The 26,622-nt window shown below is 34.2% G+C and overlaps 1 long non-coding RNA gene across 2 annotated transcripts in view; it reads right to left on the bottom strand.

Moving 5' to 3' along the window:
* LOC128030142 (uncharacterized) overlaps positions 1 to 26,344 on the bottom strand; it is a 31,532-nt gene extending 5,188 nt beyond the window's left edge. The window contains exons 1-2 of one of the 2 annotated variants that reach the window (XR_008187834.1): positions 25,847 to 26,344; positions 8,237 to 10,229 (exon numbers count right to left, since the gene is read on the bottom strand). This is a non-coding gene — a long non-coding RNA (uncharacterized LOC128030142). Of the gene's footprint in view, positions 1 to 8,236; positions 10,230 to 20,771; positions 20,958 to 25,846 lie in introns of those variants that run through there. The other variant, XR_008187833.1, reaches the window with a different exon arrangement.
* Between the last annotated feature and the right edge of the window lie 278 nt (positions 26,345 to 26,622).

The raw sequence follows: 26,622 nt of genomic DNA, 5'->3' as shown, positions 1-26,622 counted from the left end.
GGGATGGGCATGAGCTGAGTGGCAGACACAATGAGAGAGAGAGAGAGACTTAATCATCTATTTAATCACCAGAAAAAAAATGTATTTTAAATTGTTATTTTTTGTTGCTTTTGCTAACATTGCTGTTTTCATTACAGCTTAAGAAATCTCTTAGGCCTTATCCTTTTCTGACAGTTTCAGGAATTAAAAACAAAATTCTAAAAATACGTATTTGTGCTGCAAATAATAATTTCAATCTCATTTGATACTGACCTATTCCATCCTGTGACATGACATTTATCTTAATTTACATAATCTCATGGATGTAACAGTAAAACTGTTCAGCTCACAGATGAAGACTAAGCTGTAATGCAAGCAGAACTTTCACAAATGCTTATAAGTCATTAAAGGATTTTATAACACTGTAAAATAAAGTCTAATTTGTTAACATTAGTAAATGCATTGGTAACACTTTATAATAACTGCACTCATTAGTAAATAGTCAGTTCATGCTTTATAAAGTCTTGTCCCAACTTAAATAGTCATTAATAAGCAGCTTATAAATACAGCTATAAATAGCTTGATCTTGGTTTATAAGCACATTTATTAAAAAGGAGAGTAAAGGGTCAGTTATCTTCCTATGAAAAATAAAAAAATGAAAATAAACAAACAACAACACAGATTGATACAGAACTCAGAAATTTTATTGTGGATTTATGATCAAATCAGCCTGTAAATGAATCATACTCCTCCAAGAAGACACAAGTAGTTCACACCAAACTTTTTCAACATGATGCCAATATACTGAAGATGTTAAATTGCGAATGGGTTTAGGATACCTTAAATGGTGTGGCCATAGCGATTTATTAAAGTAACATAAAAAAATACAATAGTTATTTTACTATATCTTTAACATTCTTCATTCCAACTCTTTATAATTTTTAATATACGTAGAAGTCATCATTTGAAAGAAGCACAGTAAGTTTCATAGCTTTATCATTTTCAAGAGCCAGCTTAAAATTAAAACTATCATAACATATAAATCAAGCTTGCAATTCTTAGTACCAATAATGGCCACCAGATGGCGCTATATGATTACTTTTAAATAATTATTGTAGAAACAAGTATGATTTAAATCATTTATAGAAATCTTTCAAAGAAAAATAATATGTATTTTACTGATAAAATGACCCTCACTTAATTAGAATAATATGCTGAAGTATTGTGAAATACTGTGTATTAAGAATAATTCTTTATAGGCTTTATGGACAGATAAGTTTGGAGTGACTCTTGAAGGATCAGCACCACATCCTCTTTTACCACTGTTTAAAGAATGTATCTTACAGAACAGGTGCGAATGAATTTTGAATAGCTTGAATGGTTTTGTCGTGGTGATTTTTTTGAAATAACAGTAAAAAAGGAACCAGTTAATGTCTTTTATTTTTTTAAGTGCAGCTTCTAAACACTTCAACAAAATGTACACATAGAAGACAAGTCATGCTGAGGAAATATGCATAGTTTCATGACTATACAACACTATATGGATGATAGAAAATTAAAAAACTACCATACATCTGATGTCACTCTGTCCCTCTGTCACTGTGGGTAATGTGTGTGTGTGTGTGTCTGTGTTAAGTGTGTGTGTGTTAAGTGTGTGTGCTGAGTTTGTGTGAATGTGTGGGAGAGGGGATGGGCTTGGTGTCAGAGAGAGAGAGAGAGAGAGAGAGAGAGAGAGAGAGAGAGGGAGGGAGACTTAATCATCTCTTTAATCACCAGCAGAAAAAAAGCAATTTTGTGTTGTTGTTGTTTTTTCATCATTACAGCTTAAGAAATATCTTAGGCCTCAACATCAACTGTTGCTGCTTTATATAGCCTTCTCCCAAAATTAATAGTCATTAGTAAGCATTTTATAAATACAGCTATAATTAAATTGTTCATGGTTTATATGCACATTTATTTTGAGGAGATTAAAGGCTGTAATCTTCCTAAAAAAAATAAACAAACACAGAACTCAGAAACATTTATTTCAAGATGCAATAAAAGAAAACTGTACACTATATATATATATATATATATATATATATATATATATATATATATATATATATATATATATATATATATATATATATATATATACAATTGCATAAGTTGATATTTAATTTTTTTTAATCAAGTGTACAGCTAATAATAATAATAATAATAATAATGCATTTTATTTAAGGCGCCTTTCAAACCACTCAAGGTCACCGTACAACAAGTAACTACAGTAACAATATTAAAACAAAAAATAACAGCAAATAACAATGTCAATAAAAAACCACAATAATATTAGAATAGGACAACATATTGTGGAATACTATATTAAGACTTTATATATAGGCTTTATGAACAGATAGGTTTTGAGAGATTCTTGAAGTACTAGCATCACCTCTTCTTGTACGACGGTTTGAGGAATATATCTTCCAGATAGTACCGCCGCTCCCTATATGCAGAATACGCAGTCTTCGTAGGGCACCAACTCCCAGAGGGGGCACTATCCCAGTAGCTCAAAAAAAATAAAACATGCGCCATTCTCCCATCCGCGCGCGACCACTCGGAGATTTGCGGATGAATGTTCGTAATTGATGGATGGACATCTATGCCCGGGTAAAAGACATCAGCAATCCAGCACAGAGAAAAGAAAAATAAAGTAAAAAACAAAACAAAAACAGGCATAAAGTTGGCTTGACATTGGACATTCGAGAGTCTCAAATTTAGGGACCGTCTCTAAAGTTACATGTGATATTGTTATACACTTTTCTAACGTCAGTAGCATTTGAAGAGAATGACTTACAGTCATAAAAACAACTGTAATTGTTCATCTAGGTGACAGCTATAAGACACCATTAAATTGAATGTTTGATATTTATTAAAACAAACTGTAAGTCATATGTAAATTATGCTACTTTTTCACATGGGCTCAAAAGCAAATTTGAAGCTCAATAGCATTTGAGGAGAAAGACTTGTAGTCATAAACCAATTGTAATGTGTTCATTTAGGTGTCAGCTACGATACATTTTTTATATATATTAAAATAAAGTGTTACTAAAGTTATATATATTGTTCTGTGTATGTGATTTCAAAGTCTAGACGGGTCGGATTAACCCTTTAACTGCCATATCCCGTAAAATTTGATTGCCAGAGGGTTACTGTAAATGCTTATGACCGCTGGGCACAGTTTTCCCGATGCCACCGGGGTGGCGTTGCACTGACGGCTTGAGCCCGCCATCGCTGCTTGCAGCTATATTTCTTGTTATTAGGGCTCAAGCCTGGAGGGCGAGAGCCCTATTGTTTTCCTTAGGATTATTTGTTATTATTATTATTATTATTATTATTATTTATTATTATTATTTTTCTTCAAGGTTTCGGGGGCTTTTGGGGCCCTTAACATGCTTAAAAAGTCTTGAAAATTGGCACACACATTGGAACCTGCGGCCATTAGGGCCGGGCAGAGACTGATACACGGGCGTGGCACAGGGGCTCTACAGCGCCCCCTGGAATATGGAGGGCCATATATCATACATACTTGCACATAGACATACGAAACTCGGTACACATATAGAACTCATCAATACAAACAACTTTCGTATTGCATATCATAGGCTCCGCCCAACAGGAAGTTGGCTATTTGGGGTTTATTATTCATATTTGTCGTCAAAGTTGTGGGGGCTTTTGGGGTCCTTAACATACTCAAAAACTCTTGAAAATTTGCGCACACTTTGGAATCTGTGGCCTGAAGGAGCCTGCAGAGGCTGAGACCTGGGCGTGGCACAGGGGCTCTACGGCGCCCCCTGGATCACAGTTATAAATGTTGATGTATAGCTCACACATACTTGCACGTATTAATATGAAACTCAGTACACATATAGATCTCATCGTGCCGAACAACTTTCGTATTGCATATCATAGGCTCCGCCCAACAGGAAGTCAGCTATTTAGAGTTATGTAAAAAGTGCATGCTCTGGAATTTGAAATACTTGTCATAGGTTTTTTACTCGATTGCCGCCAAACTCGGTCAACATGATCTCAAGACATTGGGGATGAAAAATTGCCAGGGGATTTTTGATATCTCAAACGGTTTGCTCGTGGCGAGGCTTTGAAATTATGGCGAGAAATGAGAAACAGGAAGTGTCTAATACCATCCACATACATTTCCTAATTTTAATCAAACTTCATCAGATTATTCATTGTATGATGTCGATCGCATATATGTGACTATTAGGAGTCAAAGTTATAGCGCCACCAAGTGGCAGCAGGAAGTGTGTCATTTTCAAAATGCTTTGAATTCAGCATCTTATTTTTACTCGATTTGCTTCAAACTTCATCAGAATAATGTTAAAACACAGTCGATATAAATCTGCTGGGGGGATATTGATATCTAAAAATATTGTTGCCGTGGCAACATGTCAAACTGGAATACTTCTCAGGTGATTTTGAGGCATATAACATGCTTAGAATTTCATCAAACTCAGAACACATATCAGTATTAGTGACAGCTAGACACTGGCAAAATTTCATAAGAGGGCGTGGAAGAGGCACTCTATAGCGCCACCTTTTGTCAAAAGTGGGGGGGTTAGTTTTAGCTACAGACACCAAACTCAGTACAAAAATTGTTCTTATCAAGACGGACAACTTTCTAATTCACAGTCATCAGCTACGACCAACAGGAAGTCGGCTATTTTGATTTGAATGTGGATTGTTTTTTACATTTAGCTGTGAATTAATGCATACTGCTCAGAGGAGAGTAACACTATACACACCAAAATTGGTGTACATGTTGAAAAAACATTGAGGAACTTAAATTGTGAATGGGTTTTGGATAGCTTGGATGGTTTTGTCGTGGGGATTTTTTAAAATGACAATAAAGATGGAATTATTAATTTTCCTGCATTTTTAAATTCCAAACACTTCAAAACCTTTTTTCATAAAGAAAAAAAAGTTATTCTGAGTAAATATGCATAGTTTCATGACTTTACAACACTGTATGGATAACAGAAAATTAAAAAACTGTCAGACATCTCATATCACTCTATCCCTCTGTTTGAGTGTGTGTGCTTAGACTTCCATTGTCTGAGAGAAATAGCGCCCCTACAGGTGCAGTTACCGGAATAAAAAAGGGAGGAGACTGTCTTTTGGTTTCGATTTTAAATCGGTTAAAATACAAATAAATACTTGGATTTAATTCACACTGACAAGCTAAACCAACTTATATGATTATTATAAGGTCAGGGCTCATTAATAATTGATGTGTGGTCAGTGATACGTGAGAAACACGACAGATGAATCACCGCTCTGAGCAGGAGCGTGTGGAATGATGAGCTCAGAAAAAAACGAGTTTATTCTTGTTTTATAGCTATTAAAAATAAAGTATTGCAGCGATATCACACAATTCACCAATTAGAGCACACCAAGAGCTAAATTAAGATGTTTTTGAACTGTTTGTGTGAAAATGAAATATTCGCGGCTGCCTATATGAAATCACTGCCTCCGATCAGCGCGCACAGTGTCACAAGTTCAAAACAAACGAATTTATTCTTGTTTAAGAGCTTTTCAAAATAAATTATTGCCATAAATGCACACAATACATCCATTATAACACTACACGAGCTAAATGCAGGTGTTTGTGACCCGTTTAAGTGCGCAAGACTATTTGAAAGCGCGACTGGCAGAATAACATATATCTCTCGAGCTGCAGGATTCTGCCTTTCGTCGTAAGAACGAACACATCACGGACAAGATTATTTCAAAATACATAATAGCTTGGCTAATATAAACGAAAACAGCCACGTGAACATAAACTGTTGAGAAATAAATCTGAAGTGGATCTACTGGATTTTAATATTAAGTGACCGCATATACCAGCTGCTTCTGTCTTCAATTTTAATCTATATAAAAAATTAAACTCATTCATCTTGGCTGCTTTTTTAATGTGTGTACGTATTTATTTATTATTTTGCTCTAACAAGACTTAATCTATATTTAATTAAATCAATTACATTTGATTTTACATTTGATTTGTCCATTTCTGCATCTAAACGCCTAAAAACCTAAAACATGCTCTATTATACTATTGTTAGCAATTTCTTTATCGTCCAATTTATCTGGTGTACACACTTTATTTTCATAATAAACTCGTTTGTTAGATTATACACAGTTATAGTGGTCTATAATAAATATTGACAGGTTTTATTCAAGCTGTTTAGAATGATTGCCATAGGCTAATTTTTAAAAATGTAAATCCCAAAAAAAAAAAAAAAAAAAAAAAAATGTAAATAAATAAAAAACATTGGAAAAGAATAACTTGTACTTTTTTATACATTTTGTATAGTTTCATAGTTTATGCATTATAGTTATAAAAACAAACAAATTTAGCCACTCACATAGAAATCTTAGGCCTTATCCTTTTCTGACAGTTTTAGGGATTTTTAAAAATCCTAAAAAAACTTATTTGTGCTGCAAATAATAATTTCAAACTAATTTGATACTGACCTCTGACATCCTGTGACATGATATTTATTTGAATTTACATAATCTCATGGATGTAACAGTAAATCTGTTCAGCTCACAGATCAATACTAAGCTGTAATGCAAGCAGAACTTTCACAAATGCTTATGAGTCATTTAAGGATTTGATAACACTGTAAAATAATGTCTAATGTGTTAACATTAGCAAATTCATTGATAACACTTTATAATAACTGCACTCATTATTAAATAGTCAGTTCATGCTTTATAAAGCCTTGTCCCAATATTAATAGTCAGTAGTAAGCAGTTTATAAATACAGCTATAAATAGCTTGTCCTTGGTTTATAAGCACATTTATTAAAAATGAGAGTAAGTTATCTTCCTATGAAAAATAAAAGATAAAAATAAACAAACAACAACACAGATTGATACAGAACTCAGAAATTTTATTGTGGATTTATGATAAAGCCTGCAAATGAATTCATACTCCTACTCATACTACTCCATACTCCTTTTTCAACATTATGCCTATATACTGAGATGTTAAATTGTGAATGGGTTTAGGATAGCTTAAATGGTGTTGCCATAGAGATTTATTAAAGTAACATAAAAAATACAATAGTTATTTTACTATATCTTTAAAATTTGTCATGCTAACTCTTCATAATTTTTTATATAAGTAGAAGTCCTCATTTGAAGGAAGCACAGTAAGTTTCATAGCTTTATCATTTTCAAGAGCCAGCATAAAATTAAAACTATCATAACTTATAAATCAAGCTTGCAATTCTTAGTACCTATAATGGCCACCAGAGGGAGCTATAGGATTACTTTTAAATAATTATTGGAGAAACGAGTATGATTTAAATAATTTATAGAAATCTTTCAAATAAAATAATATGTATTTTAGGAATTTTACTGATAAAATGACCCTCACTTAATTAGAATAACAAGCTGAAGTATTGTGAACTGTATATTAAGAATAATTCTTAATAGGCTTTATGGACAGATACGTTTTAAGTGACTCTTGAAGGTTCAGCACCACATCATCTTTTACCACTGTTTAAAGAATTAATCTTACAGAACAGGTGTGAATGAATTTTGGATAGCTTGAATGGTTTTGTCGTGGTGATTTTTTGAAATAATAGTAAAAAAGGAACCAGTAAAAAAAAGTGCAGCTTCTAAACACTTCAAAAAAATGTACACATAGAAGACAAGTCATTCTGAGGAAATATGCATAGTTTCATGACTATACAACATTATATGGATGACAGAAAATTAAAAAACATACATCTGATGTCACTCTGTCCCTCTGTCACTGTGTGTGTGTGTTTGTGTGTGTTTTAAGTGAATTAGGTGTGAAACTATCAGTGAGCATTTAGTCTCCAGCGCCAACATTTTACAGAACTGCCACTTTCCTGGAGTCTCAGAATTACAATGTGTCAGGTTCTGAGAGATCTAAGATTCCAAAAAAATATTTAATTAGAATACCATGAAGTATTGTGAAATAGTATATATTAAGACTTTATATATAGGCTTAATGAACAGATTAGACTGACTCGTGAAGGACCAGCACCACCTCCTCTTGTTTGATGGTTTGAGGAATATATCTTCCAGAATCCGGGATTAAGATTTAGGAGCTCATTTTTATTCCACCTCCTTTCCTGAAAGTCTGTCTCGCAGAATTGACTAAAAATTAATCTTCACATTAATTCCTAATTCTTTTGCAATTCTTTTGTCAGTTCTTCTTGACCTGTTTTTCTCTTCCAGCTTTCCTGGACTATTGTATAGCACTCATAAATGATTAAATAAAAAATAATGGTAGTTATTAAGATTGATATGGTTTGGAATTGGTAAAATGTGCTTGGAAGAAAATCACAATAAAACAATGTTTTAATGTTTAAGTTTGGAATATTAACTGACATGAATGAATGCTATATAAATATTGTTCATGTTAACATAATGTTTATAAATGAAATCTTATTGTAAAGTGTTACTAAAGTTATATATATATATATATATATATTGTTCTGTGAATGTGATTTTAAAGTCTAGATGATTCGGATTAACCCTTTAACTGCCATATCAAGTTCAAGTTCAAGTTCAAGTTCAATTTATTTGTATAGCGCATTTACAACAGCCTCCTGGCTGACCAAAGTGCTTTAACATAAGAGCAAGAATATTACACATACATAAAAATAGACCAGACAAAAAATTTAAAACCACCCATTTCAAAATGTAGCATAACACAGTAGTCAGTACACTAAGGAAAATAAAAAAGTTTTTAGCAAAGATTTAAAAATAGACAAGGAAGGGGCCAGTCTGATCTCTAAAGGCAGGGTATTCCAGAGTCGTGGCCCAGCCACTGCAAATGCACGCTCCCCTCTACGCTCCCCTCTATCCTTTAAAACCTCACTGCCAGAGGGATATTGTGAATGCATGTGCCCGCTGGGCACAGTTTACCTGATGCCACCGGGGTGGTGATGGCATTGGTGGCTTGAGCCCGCCATCGCTGCTTGCAGCTATATTTATTATTATTATTTTTTTTTTCTAACGTTACGGGGGCTTTTGGGGTCCTTAACATGCTCGAAAACTCTTGAAAATTGGCACACAGATTGGAACCTGCGGCCATTAGGGTCGGGCAGAGACTGATACACGGGCGTGGCACAGGGGCTCTACAGCGCCCCCTGGAATACTGAGGGCCATATATCATACATACTTGCACGTAGACACATGAAACTCGGTACACATGTAGATCTCATTAAACCAAACAACTTTCGCACTGCATGTCATAGGCTCCGCCCAACAGGAAGTTGGCTATTTAGGGTTTATTATTCATATTTTTGGTCAAAGTTGTGGGGGCTTTTGGGGTCCCTAACATACTCAAAAACTCTTGAAAATTTGCACACACTTTGGAATCTGTGCCCTTTAGGAGCCTGCAGAGGCTGGGACCCGGGCGTGGTACAGGGGCTCTACGGCGCCCCCTGGAACACAGTCATAAATGTTGATGTATAGCTCACACATACTTGCACATATTCATATGAAACTCAGTACACATATAGATCTCATTGTGCCGAACAATTTTCGTATTGCATGTCATTGGGCTCCGCCCAACAGGAAGTCAGCTATTTAGAGTTATGTAAAAAGCGCATGCTCTGGAATTTGATATACTTGTCATAGGTTTTTTACTCGTTTACCACCAAACTCGGTCAACATGATCTCAAGACATTGGGGATGAAAAATTGCCAGGGGATTATTGATATCTCGAACGGTTTGCTCGTGGCGAGGCGTTGAATTTATGGCGAGAATTGAGAAACAGGAAGTGTCTAATACCATCCACATACATTTCCTGATTTTAATCAAACTTCATCAGATTATTCATTGTATGATGTCGATCGCATATATGTGACTATTAGGAGTCAAAGTTATAGTGCCACCAACTGGCAGCAGGAAGTGTGTCATTTTCAAAATGCTTTGAATTCAGCATCTTATTTTTATTCGATTTGCTTCAAACTTCATCAGAATAATGTTAAAACACAGCCGATATGAATCTGCTGGGGGAAATTGGATATCTAAAAATATTGTTGCCGTGGCAACATGTCAAACTGGAATACTTCTCAGGTGATTTTGAGGCAAATAACATGCTTAGAATTTCATCAAACTCAGAACACATATCAGTATTAGTGACAGCTAGACACTGGCAAAAGTTCATAAGAGGGCGTGGAAGAGGCACTCTATAGCGCCACCTTTTGTCAAATGTGGGGGGGTTAGTTTTAGCTACAGACACCACACTATGTACAAAAATTGTTCTTATCAAGACGGACAACTTTCTAATTCACAGTCATCAGCTACGACCAACAGGAAGTCGGCTATTTTGATTTGAATGTGGATTGTTTTTTACATTTAGCTGTGAATTAATGCATACTGCTCAGAGGAGAGTAACACTATACACACCAAACTTTGTCTACATGTTGAAAAAACATTGAGGAACTTAAATTGTGAATGGGTTTTGGATAGCTTGGATGGTTTTGTCGTGGTGATTTTTTTAAATGACAGTAAAGATGGAATTATTAATTTTCCTGCATTTTTAAATTCCAAACACTTCAAAACCTTTTTTCATACAGAAAAAAAAGTTATTCTGAGTAAATATGCATAGTTTCATGACTTTACAACACTGTATGGATAACAGAAAATTAAAAAACTGTCAGACATCTCCTCTCACTCTGTCCCTCTGTTTGAGTGAGTGTGCTTAGACTTCCATTGTCTGAGAGAAATAGCGCCCCTACAGGTGCAGTTACCGGACTTAAAAAGGGAGGAGACTGTCTTTTGGTTTCACTTTTAAATCGGTTAAAATACAAATAAATACTTGGATTTAATTCACACTGACAAGCTAAACCAACATATATGATTATTATCAGGTCAGGGCTCATTAATAATTGATGTGTGGTCAGTGATACGTGAGAAACACGAGAGATGAATCACCACTCTGAGCAGGAGCGTGTGGAATGATGAGCTCAGAAAAAACGAGTTTATTCTTGTTTTATAGCTATTAAAAATAAAGTATTGCAGCGATATCACACAATTCACCAATTAGAACACACCAAGAGCTAAATTAAGATGTTTTTGAACTGTTTGTGTGAAAATGAAATATTCGCGGCTGCCTATCTTGAAATCACTGCTCCGATCAGCGCGCACAGTGCCACAAGTTCAAAACTAACGAATTTATTCTTGTTTAAGAGCTTTTTTAAATAACTTATTGCCATAAATGCACACAATACATCCATTATAGCACAACACGAGCTAAATATAGGTGTTTGTGACCCGTTTAAGTGCCCAAGACTATTTGAAAGCGACTGGAAGAATAACATATATCTCTCGAGCTGCAGGGTTCTGCCTTTCGTCGTAAGAACGAACACATCACGGACAAGATTATTTCAAAATACATAATAGCTTGGCTAATATAAACGAAAACAGCCACGTGAACATAAACTGTTGAGAAATAAATCTGAAGTGGATATACTGGATTTTAATATTAAGTGACCGCATATACCTGCTTCTGTCTTCAATTTTAATCTATATAAAAAATTAAACTCATTAATCTTGGCTGCTTTTTTAATGTGTGTAGGTATTTATTTATTATTTTGCTCTAACAAGACTTAATCTATATTTAATTAAATCAATTACATTTTATTTTACATTTGATTTGTCCATTTCTGCATCTAAACGCCTAAAAACCTAAAACATGCTCTATTATATTATTGTTAGCAATTTCTTTATCGTCCAATTTATCTGGTGTACACACTTATATTTTCATAATAAACTTGTTTGTTAGATTATACACAGTTATAGTGGTCTATAATAAATATTAACAGGTTTTATTCAAGCTGTTTAGAATGATTGCGTAGGCTAATTTTTTTAAATGTAAATAAAAAAAAAAATAAATAAATAAAAAACATTGGAAAAGAATAACTGTTGTACTTTTTTTATACATTTTGTATAATTTTATAGTTTATGCATTATAGTTATAAAAACAAATAAATTTAGCCACTCACATAGAAATCTTAGGCCTTATCCTTTTCTGACAGTTTTAGGGATTTGTAAAAATCCTAAAAAACCTTATTTGTGCTGCAAATAATAATTTCAAATTAATTTGATACTGACCTCTGACATCCTGTGACATGATATTTATTTGAATTTACATAATCTCATGGATGTAACAGTAAATCTGTTCAGCTCACAGATCAAGACTAAGCTGTAATGCAAGCAGAACTTTCACAAATACTTGTAGGTCAATAAAATCATTACAAAACACTTACAAATCATTGAAAGGATTTATTAACACTGTAAAATAATGTCTAATTTGTTAACATTAGCAAATGCATTGATAACACTTTATAATAACTGCACTCATTAGTAAATAGTCAGTTCATGCTTCATAAAGCCTTGTCCCAATATTAATAGTCAGTAGTAAGCAGTTTATAAATACAGCTATAAATAGCTTGTTCTTGGTTTATAAGAACATTTATTAAAAAGGAGAGTAAAGGGTCAGTTATCTTCCTATGAAAAATAAAAATAAACAAACAACAACACAGATTGATACAGAACTCAGAAATGTTATTGTGGATTTATGATAAAATCAGCCTGTAAATGAATTCATTCTCCTCTAAGAAGACATAATTAGTTCACACCAAACTGTTTTAACATGAAGCCATATACTGAAGATGTTAAATTTCGAAAGGGTTTAGGATACCTTAAATGGTGTGGCCATAGTGATTTATTAAAGTAACATAAAAAATACAATAGTTATTTTACTATATCTTTAACATTTTTAATTCCAACTCTTCATAATTTTTTATATACGTAGAAGTCATCATTTGAAGGAAGCACAGTAAGTTTCATAGCTTTATCATTTTCAAGAGCCAGCATAAAATGAAAACTATCATAACATATAAATCAAGCTTGCAATTCTTAGTACCAATAATGGCCACCAGATGGCGCTATAGGATTACTTTTAAATAATTATTGTAGAAACAAGTATGATTTAAATCATTTATAGAAATCTTTCAAAGAAAAATAATATGAATTTTATGTATTTTACTGATAAAATGACCCTCACTTAATTAGAATATCAAGCTGAAGTATTGTGAACTGTATATTAAGAATAATTCTTTATAGGCTTAGGGACAGATATGTTTTGAGTGACTCTTGAAGGATCAGCACCACATCCTCTTTTACCACTGTTTAAAGAATGTATCTTACAGTACAGGTGCGGATGAATTTTGAATGGCTTGAATGGTTTTGTCGTGGTGATTTTTTGAAATAACAGTAAAAAAGTAACCAGTAAATGTCTTTTATTGTTTTAAAGTGCAGCTTCTAAACACTTAAAAAAATTTTACACATAGAAGACAAGTCATTCTGAGGAAATATGCATAGTTTCATGACTATACAACACTATATGGATGATAGAAAATTAAAAAAACTATCATACATCTGATGTCACTCTGTCCCTCTGTCACCGTGGGTGATGTGTGTGTGTGTGTGTGTGTGTGTGTGTTAATTGAATTAGGTGTGAAACTATCAGGGAGCATTTAGTCTCCAGCGCCAACATTTTACAGAACTGCCACTTTCCTGGAGTCTCAGAATTACAATGTGTCAGGTTCTGAGAGATCTAAGATTCCAAAAAATTATTTAATTAGAATACCATGAAGTATTGTGAAATACTATATATTAAGACTTATATATATATATATATATATATATATATATATATATATATATATATATATAAGACTATATATAGGCTTTCTGAACCGATTAGAGTGACTCGTGAAGGACCAGCACCACCTCCTCTTGTCCGATGGTTTGAGGAATATATCTTCCAGAATCCGGGATTAAGATTTAGGAGCTCATTTTTATTCCACCTCCTTTCCTGAAAAGTCTGTCTTGCAGAATTGACTAAAAATTAATCTTCACATTAATTCCTAATTATTTTGCAATTCTTTTTGTCAGTTCTTCTTGACCTGTTTTTTTTTTCTTCTTCTTTTCTGACCTCATGACCCAGTCAGCATTTTTGTACAATGGTCAAGTCTTAACTTATCCATTTCTGTATTGCATTTGTGTTTTATATTTCTCATGGGTATTTCATAATTTTCGACTTTGAGTTAAAATAGTTTGAGTTAAAACTCTTTTTTAGTGCATTTCATCTGTAAAAGAAAACATGCCTAATAATTCTGCACATGAATATAAGGAGTTTTTCTCTTCCAGCTTTCCTGGACTATTGTATAACACTCATAAATTATTAAATAAAAAATAATGGTAGTTATTAAGATTGATATGGTTTGGAATTGGTAAAATGTGCTTGGAAAAAAATCACAAAACAATGTTTTAATGTTTAAGTTTGGAATATTAACTGACATGAATGAATGCTATATAAATATTGTTCATGTTAACATAATGTTTATAAATGAAATCTTATTGTAAAGTGTTACTAAATATATATATATATATATATATATATATATATATATATATTGTTCTGTGAATGTGATTTTAAAGTCTAGATGATTCGGATTAACCCTTTAACTGCCATATCCTTTAAAACCTCACTGCCAGAGGGATATTGTGAATGCATGTGCCCGCTGGGCACAGTTTACCTGATGCCACCGGGGTGGCGATGGCATTGGTGGCTTGAGCCCGCCATCGCTGCTTGCAGCTATATTTATTATTATTTTTTATTTTTTTTTCCAACGTCTCGGGGGCTTTTGGGGCCCTTAACGTGCTTAAAAAGTCTTGAAAATTGGCACACAGATTGGAACCTGCGGCCATTAGGGCCGGGCAGAGACTGATACACGGGCGTGGCACAGGGGCTCTACAGCGCCCCCTGGAATATGGAGGGCCATATATCATACATTCTTGCTCGTAGACGTATGAAACTCGGTACACATATAAATCTCATCAATCCAAACAACTTTTGTATTGCATATCATAGGCTCCGCCCAACAGGAAGTTGGCTATTTAGGGTTTAGTATTCAAATTTTTCGTCAAAGTTGTGGGGCCTTTGGGGGTCCTTAACATACTCAAAAACTCTTGAAAATTTGCGCACACTTTGGAATCTGTGGCCTTTAGGAGCCTGCAGAGGCTGGGACCCGGGCATGGCACAGGGGCTCTATGGCGCCCCCTGGAACACAGTCATAAATGTTGATGTATAGCTCACACATACTTGCACATATTCATATGAAACTCAGTACACATATAGATCTCATCGTGCCGAACAACTTTCATATTGCATGTCATAGGCTCCACCCAACAGGAAGTCAGCTATTTAGAGTTATGTAAAAAGCGCATGCTCTGGAATTTGAAATACTTGTCATAGGTTTTTTTCTCGATTGCCGCCAAACTCGGTCAACATGATCTCAAGACACTGGGGATGAAAAATTGCCAGGGGATTTTTGATATCTCGAACGGTTTGCTCGTGGCGAGGCGTTGAAATTATGGCGAGAAATGAGAAACAGGAAGTGTCTAATACCATCCACATACAGTTCCTGATTTTAATCAAACTTCATCAGATTATTTGTTGTATGATGTCGATCGCATATATGTGACTATTAGGAGTCAAAGTTATAGCGCCACCAACTGGCAGAAGGAAGTGTGTCATTTTCAAAATGATTTGAATTCAGCATCTTATTATTACTCGATTTGCTTCAAACTTCATCAGAATAATGTTAAAACACAGCCGATATAAATCTGCAAGGGGGATATTGATATCTAAAAAATTGTTGGCGTGGCAACATGTCAAACTGGAATACTTCTCAGGTGATTTTGAGGCAAATACCATACTTAGAATTTCACAAAACTCTGAACACACATCAGTATTTCTGATAGGAACTTAAATTGTGAATGGATTTTGGATAGCTTGAATGGTTTTGCCGTGGTGATTTTTTGAAATTACCTTACAAAGGGAATCATTATTGTATTTTTAAAATGCAGCTTCCAAACACGTCAAAGAATTTTTTCATACAGATGAAAAAGTCATTCTGAGGAAATATGCATAGTTTCAAGACTTTACAACACTGTATGGATAACAGAAAATTAAAAAACTCTCAGACATCTCATCTCACTTTGTCCCTCTGTTTGAGTATGTGTGCTTCAGACTTCCATTGTCTGAGAGAAATTGCGCCCCTACAGGTGCAATTACCGGACTTTTACTTTCACTTTTAAATCGGTTAAAAATACAAATAAATACTTAGATTTAATTCACACTGACAAGCTAAACCAACATATCTGATTATTACCGGTTCAGGGCTCATGGATAAATTATTTCTGGCCAGAGATACGTGAGAAATAGGAGAGATGAATCACCGCTGTGATCACGAGAGTCTGGAGTAAAGAGCTCAGAAAAAACTAATTTATTCCTGTTTTATAGCTTTTAAAAATAAATTATTACAGCGATATCACACAATCAACCAATCAGAACACACCAAGAGCTAAATTCAGATGTTTTTGAACTGTTTGTGTGAAAATGAAATATTTGTGGCTGCCTATCTGAAATCACGCCTCCGATCAGCGCTTACAGTGTCCAGCTCAAAACAAACGAATTTATTCTTGTTTAAGAGCTTTTTTAAATAAAACATTACCACAAATGCACACAATAAACCCATTGTAACACATCAAGAGGTAAATGCAGGTGTTTGTGACCCGTTTAAGTGCGCAAGACTATTTGAAAGCGAGACTGGCAGAATAACATATCTCTCGAGCTGCAGGATTCTGGCTTTCGTCGTACGAACGAACACATCACGGACAAGATTATTTCAAAACACATAATAGCTTGGCGACTATAAACGAAAACAGCCACGTGAACATAAACTGTTGAGAAATATATCTGAAGTGGATCTACTGGATTTTAATATTAAGTGACCGCATATACCAGCTGCTTCTGTCTTCAATTTTAATCTATATAAAAAATGAAATTCATTCATCTTGGCTGCTTTTTTAATGTGTGTACGTATTTATTTATTTATTTATTATTTTGCTCTAACAAGAATTAATCTATATTTAATTAAATCAATTACATTTTATTTTACATTTGATTTGTCCATATCTGCATCTAAACGCCTAAAAACCTAAAACATGCTCTATTATACTATTGTTAGCAATTTCTTTATCGTCCAATTTATCTGGTGTACACACTTTTATTTTCATAATAAACTTGTTTGTTAGATTATACACAGTTACAGTGGTCTATAATAAATATTAACAGGTTTTATTCAAGCTGTTTAGAATGATTGCAGTAGGCTAATTTTTTTTAATGTAAATCCAAAAAAAAAAAAAAAAAAAAAAAAACATTGGAAAACAATGACTGTTGTACTTTTTTATACATTTTGTATAATTTCATAGTTTATGCATTATAGTTATAAAACAAATAAATGTAGCCACTCACATAGAAATCTTAGGCCTTATCCTTTTCTGACAGTTTTAGGGATTTTTAAAAATCCTAAAAAACCCTAATTTGTGCTGCAAATAATAATTTCAAACTCAAAAAGTAAATAGTCAGTTCATGCTTTATAAAGCCTTGTCCCAATATTAATAGTCAGTAGTAAGCAGTTTATAAATACAGCTATAAATAGCTTGTTTTTGGTTTATAAGCACATTTATTAAAAAGGAGAGTAAAGGATCAGTTATCTTCCTATGAAAAATAAAAGATAAAAATAAACAAACAACAACACAGATTGATACAGAACAGAAAAATAAATTTTATTGTGGATTTATGATAAAATCAGCCTGTAAATGAATTCATACTCCTCCTCATACTACTCCATACTCCTTTTTCAACATGATGCCAATATACTGAGATGTTAAATTGTGAATGGGTTTAGGATAGCTTAAATGGTGTTGCCATAGAGATTTATTAATGTAACATAAAAAAATACAATAGTTATTTTACTATATCTTTAAAATTTTTCATTCTAACTCTTCATAATTTTTTATATAAGTAGAAGTCCTCATTTGAAGGAAGCACAGTAAGTTTCATAGCTTTTTCATTTTCAAGAGCCAGCCTAAAATTAAAACTATCATAACTTATAAATCAAGCTTGCAATTCTTAGTACCAATAATGGTCACCAGAGGGAGCTATAGGATTACTTTTAAATAATTATTGTAGAAACGAGTATGATTTAAATAATTTATAGAAATCTTTCAAATAAAATAATATGTATTTTAGGAATTTTACTGATAAAAATGACCCTCACTTAATTAGAATAACAAGCTGAAGTATTGTGAACTGTATATTAAGAATAATTCTTTATAGGCTTTATGGACAGATACGTTTTGAGTGACTCTTGAAGGATCAGCACCACATCCTCTTTTACCACTGTTTAAAGAACTAATCTTACAGAACAGGTGTGAATGAATTTTGGATAGCTTGAATGGTTTTGTCGTGGTGATTTTTTGAAATAATAGTAAAAAAGGAACCAGTAAATGTCTTTTTATTTTTTTTAAAGTGCAGCTTCTAAACACTTAAAAAAAATGTACACATAAAAGACAAGTCATTCTGAGGCATATTTCCTCAGAATGACTGGTCTCATGACAATAGTTTCATGACTATACAACACTATATGGATGATAGAAAATAAAAAAACTATCATACATCTAATGTCACTCAGTCCCACTGTCACTGTGGGTAGTGTGTGTGTGTGTGTGTGTTTGTGTGTGTGTTAAGTGAATTAGGTGTGAAACTATCAGGGAGCATTTAGTCTCCAGCGCCAACATTTTACAGAACTGCCACTTTCCTGGAGTCTCCAGAATTACTCGGTGTCCGGCTCTGAGAGACTTAAGATCCCAAAAAATGATTTAATTAGAATACCATGAAGTATTGTGAAATACTATATATTAAGGCTTTATATATAGGCTTTATGAACAGATTAGAGTGACTCGTGAAGGACCAGCACCACCTCCTCTTGTTCGATGGTTTGAGGAGTATATCTTCCAGAATCCAGGATTAAGATTTAAGAGCTCATTTTTATTCCACCTCCTTTCCTGAAAGTCTGTCTTGCAGAATTGACTAAAAATTAATCTTCACATTATTTCCTAATTATTTTGCAATTCTTTTTGTCAGTTCTTCTTGACCTGTTTTTCTCTTCCAGCTTTCCTGGACTATTGTATAGCACTCATAAATGATTAAATAAAAAATAATGGTAGTTATTAAGATTGATATGGTTTGGAATTGGTAAAAAATGCTTGGAAAAAAATCACAATAAAACAATGTTTTAATGTTTAAGTTTGGAATATTAACTGACGTGAATGAATGCTATATAAACATTGTTCATGTTAACATAATGTTTATGAATGGAATCTTATTGTAAAGTGTTACTAAAGTTATATATATATATATATATTGTTCTGTGAATGTGATTTTAAAGTCTAGATGATTCGGATTAACCCTTTAACTGCCATATCCTTTAAAACCTCACTGCCAGAGGGATATTGTGAATGCATGTGCCCGCTGGGCACAGTTTACCTGATGCCACCGGGGTGGCGATGGCACTGGTGGCTTGAGCCCGCCATCGCTGCTTGCAGCTATATTTATTATTATTTTTCTTCAAGGTTTCGGGGGCTTTTGGGGCCCTTAACATGCTTAAAAAGTCTTGAAAATTGGCACACACATTGGAATCTGCGGCCATTAGGGCTGGGAAGAGACTGATACACGGGCGTGGCACAGGGGCTCTACAGCGCCCCCTGGAAAATGGAGGGCCATATATCATACATACTTACACGTAGATGTACGAAACTTGGTACGCATATAGAACTCATCAATACAAACAACTTTCATATTGCATATCATAGGCTCCGCCCAACAGGAAGTTGGCTATTTAGGGTTTATTATTCATATTTGTCGTCAAAGTTGTGGGGGCTTTTGGGGTCCTTAACATACTCAAAAACTCTTGAAAATTTGCGCACACTTTGGAATCGGTGGCCTTAAGGAGCCTGCAGAGGCTGAGACCTGGGCGTGGCACAGGGGCTCTACGGCGCCCCCTGGATCACAGTCATAAATGTTGATGTATAGCTCACACATACTTGCACGTATTAATATGAAACTCAGTACACATATAGATCTCATCGTGCCGAACAACTTTCATATTGCATGTCATCGGCTCCGCCCAACAGGAAGTCAGCTATTTAGAGTTATGTAAAAAGCGCATGCTCTGGAATTTGAAATACTTGTCATAGGTTTTTTTGCCGATTGCCACCAAACTCGGTCAACATGGTCTCAAGACATTGGGGATGAAAAATTGCCAGGGGATTTTTGATATCTCGAAAGGTTTGCTCGTGGCGAGGCGTTGAAATTATGGCGAGAAATGAGAAACAGGGAGTGTCTAATACCATCCACATACATTTCCTGATTTTAATCAAACTTCATCAGATTATTCGTTGTATGATGTCGATCGCATATATGTGACTATTAGGAGTCAAAGTTATAGCGCCACCAACTGGCAGCAGGAAGTGTGTCATTTTCAAAATGCTTTGAATTCAGCATCTTATTTTTACTCGATTTGCTTCAAACTTCATCAGAATAATGTTAAAACACAGCCGATATAAATCTGCTGGGGGGATATTGATATCTAAAAATATTGTTGCTGTGGCAACATGTCAAACTGGAATACTTCTCAGGTGATTTTGAGGCATATAACATGCTTAAAATTTCATCAAACTCAGAACACATATCAGTATTTATGATAACTAGACACTGGCAAAAGTTCATAAGAGGGCGTGGAAGAGGCACTCTATAGCGCCACCTTTTGTCAAAAGTGGGGGGGTTAGTTTTAGCTACAGACACCAAACTCGGTACAAAAATTGTTCTTATCAAGACGGACAACTTTCTAATTCACAATCATCAGCTACGATCAACGGGAAGTCAGCTATTTTGATTTGAATGTGGATTTTTTTTACATTTAGCTGTGAATTAATGCATACTGCTCAGAGGAGAGTAACACTATACACACCAAACTTTGTCTACATGATGCCAAAACATTTTAAACAACTTAAATTGCCAATGGATTCTGCATAGCTTGAACGGTTTTGTCGTGGTGATTTTTTTAAATGACAGTAAAAATGGAATTATTAATTTTCCTGCATTTTTAAATTCCAAACACTTCAAAACCTTTTTTCATACAGAAAAAAAGTCATTCTGAGGAAATATGCATAGTTTCATGACTTTACAACACTGTATGCATAACAGAAAATTAATAAAAACTGTCAGACATCTCATCTCACTCTGTCCCTCTGTTTGAGTGTGTGTGCTTAGACTTCCATTGTCTGAGAGAAATAGCGCCCCTAACAGGTTCAATTCCTGGACTAAAAAAAGGCATCTCAAAAAGGGAGGAGACTCTCTTTTAGTTTCACTTTTAAATCGGTTAAAATACAAATACATACTTAGATTTAATTCACACTGACAAGCTAAACCAACATGTATGATTACTACAGGGTCAGGGCTCATTAATAATTGATGTCTGGTCAGTGATACGTGAGAAACACGAGAGATGAATCACCGCTCTGAGCAGGAGCGTGTGGAATGACGAGCTCAGAAAAAAACGAGTTTATTCTTGTTTTATAGCTTCTACAAATAAAATATTGCAGCGATATCAAACAATTCACCAATTTGAACACACCAAGAGCTAAATTCAGATGTTTTTGAACTGTTTGTGTGAAAATGAAATATTTGCGGCTGCCTATCTGAAATCACTGCCTCCGATCAGCGCGCACAGTGTCACAAGTTCAAAACAAACAAATTTATTCTTGTTTAAGAGCTTTTTAAAATAAATTATTGCCATAAATGCACACAATACACCCATTATAACACAACACGAGCTAAATGCAGGTGTTTGTGACCCGTTTAAGTGTGCAAGACTATTTGAAAGCGCGACTGGCAGAATAACATATATCTCTCGAGCTGCAGCCTTTCGTCGTAAGAACGAACACATAACGGACAAGATTATTTCAAAACACATAATAGCTTGGCGACTATAAACGAAAACAGCCACGTGGACATAAACTGTTGAGAAATAAATCTGAAGTGGATCTACTGGATTTGAATATTAAGTGACCGCATTACCAGCTGCTTCTGTCTTCAATTTTAATCTATATAAAAAATGAAACTCATTCATCTTGGCTGCTTTTTTTAATGTGTGTACGTATTTATTTATTTATTTATTATTTTGCTCTAACAAGAATTAATCTATATTTAATTAAATCAATTACATTTTATTTTACATTTGATTTGTCCATTTCTGCATCTAAATGCCTAAAAACCTAAAACATGCTCTATTATTGTTAGCAATTTCTTTATCGTCCAATTTATCTGGTGTACACACTTTTATTTTCATAATAAACTTGTTTGTTAGATTATACACAGTTACAGTGGTCCATAATAAATATTAACAGGTTTTATTCAAGCTGTTTAAAATGACTGCAGTAGGCTAATTTTTTGAAATGTAAAAAAAAAAAAAAAAAAAAAATTAAATAAATAAATAAAAAACATTGGAAAACAATAACTGTTGTACTTTTTTATACATTTTGTATAATTTCATAGTTTATGTATTATAGTTATAAAAACAAATAAATGTAGCCACTCACATAGAAATCTTAGGCCTTATCCTTTTCTGACAGTTTTAGGGATTTTTTAAAATCCTAAAAAACTTTATTTGTGCTGCAAATAATAATTTCAAACTCAAAAAGTAAATATTCAGTTCATGCTTTATAAAGCCTTGTCCCAATATTAATAGTCAGTAGTAAGCAGATTATAAATACAGCTATAAAAAGCTTGTTCTTGGTTTATAAGCACATTTATTTAAAAAGAGAGTAAAGGGTCAGTTATCTTCCTATGAAAAATAAAAAAATAAAAATAAACAAACAACAACACAGATTGATACAGAACTCAGAAATTTTATTGTGGATTTATGATAAAATCAGCCTGTAAATGAATTCATACTCCTCCAAGAAGACACAAGTAGTTCACACCAAACTTTTTTAACATGAAGCTAATATACTGAAGATGTTAAATTGCGAATGGGTTTAGGATACCTTAAATGGTGTGGCCATAAAGATTTATTAAAGTAACATAAAAAAAAAATACAATCGTTATTTTACTATATCTTTAAAATTTTTCATTCCAACTCTTCATAATTTTTTATATACGTAGAAGTCATCATTTGAAGGAAGCACAGTAAGTTTCATAGCTTTATCATTTTCAAGAGCCAGCATAAAATTAAAACTATCATAACTTATAAATCAAGCTTGCAATTCTTAGTACCAATAATGGCCACCAGATGGAGCTATAGGATTACTTTTAAATAATTATTGTAGAAACAAGTATGATTTAAATCATTTATAGAAATCTTTCAAAGAAAAATAATATGTATTTTATGTATTTTACTGATAAAATGACCCTCACTTAATTAGAATAACAAGCTGAAGTATGTGAACTGTATATTAAGAATAATTCTTTATAGGCTTTATGGACAGATACGTTTTGAGTGACTCTTGAAGGTTCAGCACCACATCCTCTTTTACCACTGTTTAAAGAATTTATCTTACAGAACAGGTGCGAATGGTGATTTTTTGAAATAACAGTAAAAAAGTAACCAGTAAATGTCTTTTATTTTTTTAAAGTGCAGCTTCTAAACACTTTAAAAAAATGTACACATAGAATACAAGTCATTCTGAGGAAATATGCATAGTTTCACGACTATACAACATTATATGGATGATAGAAAATTAAAAAACTATCATACATCTGATGTCACTCTGTCCCTCTGTCACTGTGGTTAATGTGTGTGTGTGTGTGTGTGTGTGTGTTTGTGTGTGTGTTAAGTGAATTAGGTGTGAAACTATCAGGGAGCATTTAGTCTCCAGCGCCAACATTTTACAGAACTGCCACTTTCCTAGAGTCTCAGAATTACTCGGTGTCAGGTTCTGAGAGATCTAAGATTCCAAAAAATTATTTAATTAGAATACCATGAAGTATTGTGAAATACTATATATTATGGCTTTATATATAGGCTTTATGAACAGATTAGAGTGACTCGTGAAGGACCAGCACCACCTCCTCTTGTTCGATGGTTTGAGGAATATATCTTCCAGAATCCGGGATTAAGATTTAGGAGCTCATTTTTATTCCACCTCCTTTCCTGAAAGTCTGTCTTGCAGAATTGACTAAAAATTAATCTTCACATTAATTCCTAATTATTTTGCAATTCTTTTGTCAGTTCTTCTTGACCTGTTTTTCTCTTCCAGCTTTCCTGGACTATTGTATAGCACTCATAAATGATTAAATAAAAAATAATGGTAGTTATTAAGATTGATATGGTTTGGAATTGGTAAAATGTGCTTGGAAAAAAATCACAATAAAACAATGTTTTAATGTTTAAGTTTGGAATATTAACTGACATGAATGAATGCTATATAAATATTGTTCATGTTAACATAATGTTTATAAATGAAATCTTATTGTAAAGTGTTACTAAAGTTATATATATATATATATATATATATATATATATATATATATATTGTTCTGTGAATGTGATTTTAAAGTCTAGATGATTCGGATTAACCCTTTAACTGCCATATCCTTTAAAACCTCACTGTCAGAGGGATATTGTGAATGCATGTGCCCGCTGGGCACAGTATACCTGATGCCACCAGGGTTGCGTTGCACTGATGGCTTGAGCCCGACATCGCTGCTTGCAGCTATATTTATTATTATTATTATTATTAGGGCTCAAGCCCGAAGGGGCGAAGAGCCCTATTGTTCTTCTAAGGATTATTAGGGCTCAAGCCCGAAGGGGCGAAGAGCCCTATTGTTCTTCTAAGGATTATTCTTGTTATTATTAGGGCTCAAGCCCGAAGGGGCGAAGAGCCCTATTGTTCCCCTAAGGATTATTCTTATTCTTATTATTATTTTTATTTTTTTTTAAACCTTCCGGGCATTTTTGGGGGCCTTAACATGCTCAAAAACTCTTGAAAATTGGCACACACATTGGAATCTGCGGCCATCAGGACGCCACAGAGACTGGGACCTGGGCGTGGCACAGAGGCTCTACAGCGCCCCCTGGAACACCGTCAGAAATCTTGAACCATAGCTCACACACGCTTGCATGTATTTATATGAAACTCAGTACACTTATAGATCTCATTGAGCTGAACAACTTTTGCGCTCTATGTCATAGGCTCCGCCCAACAGGAAGTCAGCTATTCAGGGCTGTTTAAAAAAAGCATGCTCTGGAATTTAATATACTTGTCATAGGTTTTTTACTTGATTCCTACGAAACTCGGTCAACATGATCTCAAGACATTGGGGATGAAAAATTGCGAGGGGATTTTTGATATCTCGAACGGTTTGCTCGTGGCGAGGCGTTGAAATTAGAGCAATAAATGAGAAACAGGAAATGCCTAATAACATCCACATACATTGCCTGAGTTTGATCAAACTTCATCGGTTTGTTCGCTGTATGATACCAATCGTATATATGTGACTATTAAGAGTCAACGTTATAGCGCCACCAACTGGCAGCAGGAAGTGTGTCATTTTCAAAATGCTTTGAATTCAGCATCTTAATTTTACTCGATTTGCTGCAAACTTCATCATAATAATGACAAAACAAGGCCGATGAAAATCTGTTGTGGGGATATTGATATCTAATATAGTGTTGCCATGGCAACGTGTCAAACTTGAATATTCTGTTATGGTGAGTTTGAGGCAGATAACAAGCTCAGATTAACATGAAAGTCAAAACACATATCGGTATTATTGATAGCTAGACAATGGCAAAAGCTTTTAAAAGGGCGTGAAGGAGGCACTCTATAGCGCCACCTTTTGTCAAAAGTGGGGGGGTTAGTTTTAGCTACAGACACCAAACTTGGTAAATAAATTGTTCTAATCAAGTCGGACAACTTTCTAATTCACAGTCATAAGCTACGATCAACAGGAAGTCGGCTATTTTGATTTGAATGTGTATTTTTGAGATTTTACAGTTGTGAATTAATGCAAACTCCTCACAGGGGAAGTACACTATACACGCCAAACTTTGTCAACATGAAGAAAAAATATTGAGGAACTTAAATTGCGAACGGATTTTGGTTAGCTTGAACGGTTTTGTCGTGGTGATTTTTTGAAATGACAGTAAAAAGGGAAACATTAATTGTCTTGTATGTTTAAATTGCAGCTTCCAAACACTTCAAAGCATTTTTTCATACAAAGATCAAATCATTCTGAGGAAATATGCATAGTTTCTTGACTTTACAACACTGTATGGATAACAGAAAATTAAAAAACTGTCAGACTTCTCAACTGACATGATCTCACTCTGGCCACTCTGTCTGTGTGAGGAAAGGGAGGGGGAGAGGGAGGGGGAGTGTGAGGGGGTTGGTGACTGTGAATAGCCGCATTTCCACTGTCGGGCCAGTGCGAGCCAGGGCTTAAAGCGGGCCGGGCGGGACTCATAGCCTCGGGCCAGTAGCACCGAGGCCAGAGTAGCGCAGGGTTTCCACAGGGGAGCTTGAAGCTCCGCTGCTCGTCACTAAAACACGCCCTTTACACGCCTCTCAGAACAACGTCATGCAACCTCATTATTTCACTAACAAAGAGAA

This window comes from Carassius gibelio, chromosome A16, assembly GCF_023724105.1.
Source record: "Carassius gibelio isolate Cgi1373 ecotype wild population from Czech Republic chromosome A16, carGib1.2-hapl.c, whole genome shotgun sequence".
Lineage (NCBI taxonomy): Eukaryota > Metazoa > Chordata > Actinopteri > Cypriniformes > Cyprinidae > Carassius > Carassius gibelio.
This window is presented reverse-complemented; position numbering and strand designations above follow the sequence as displayed.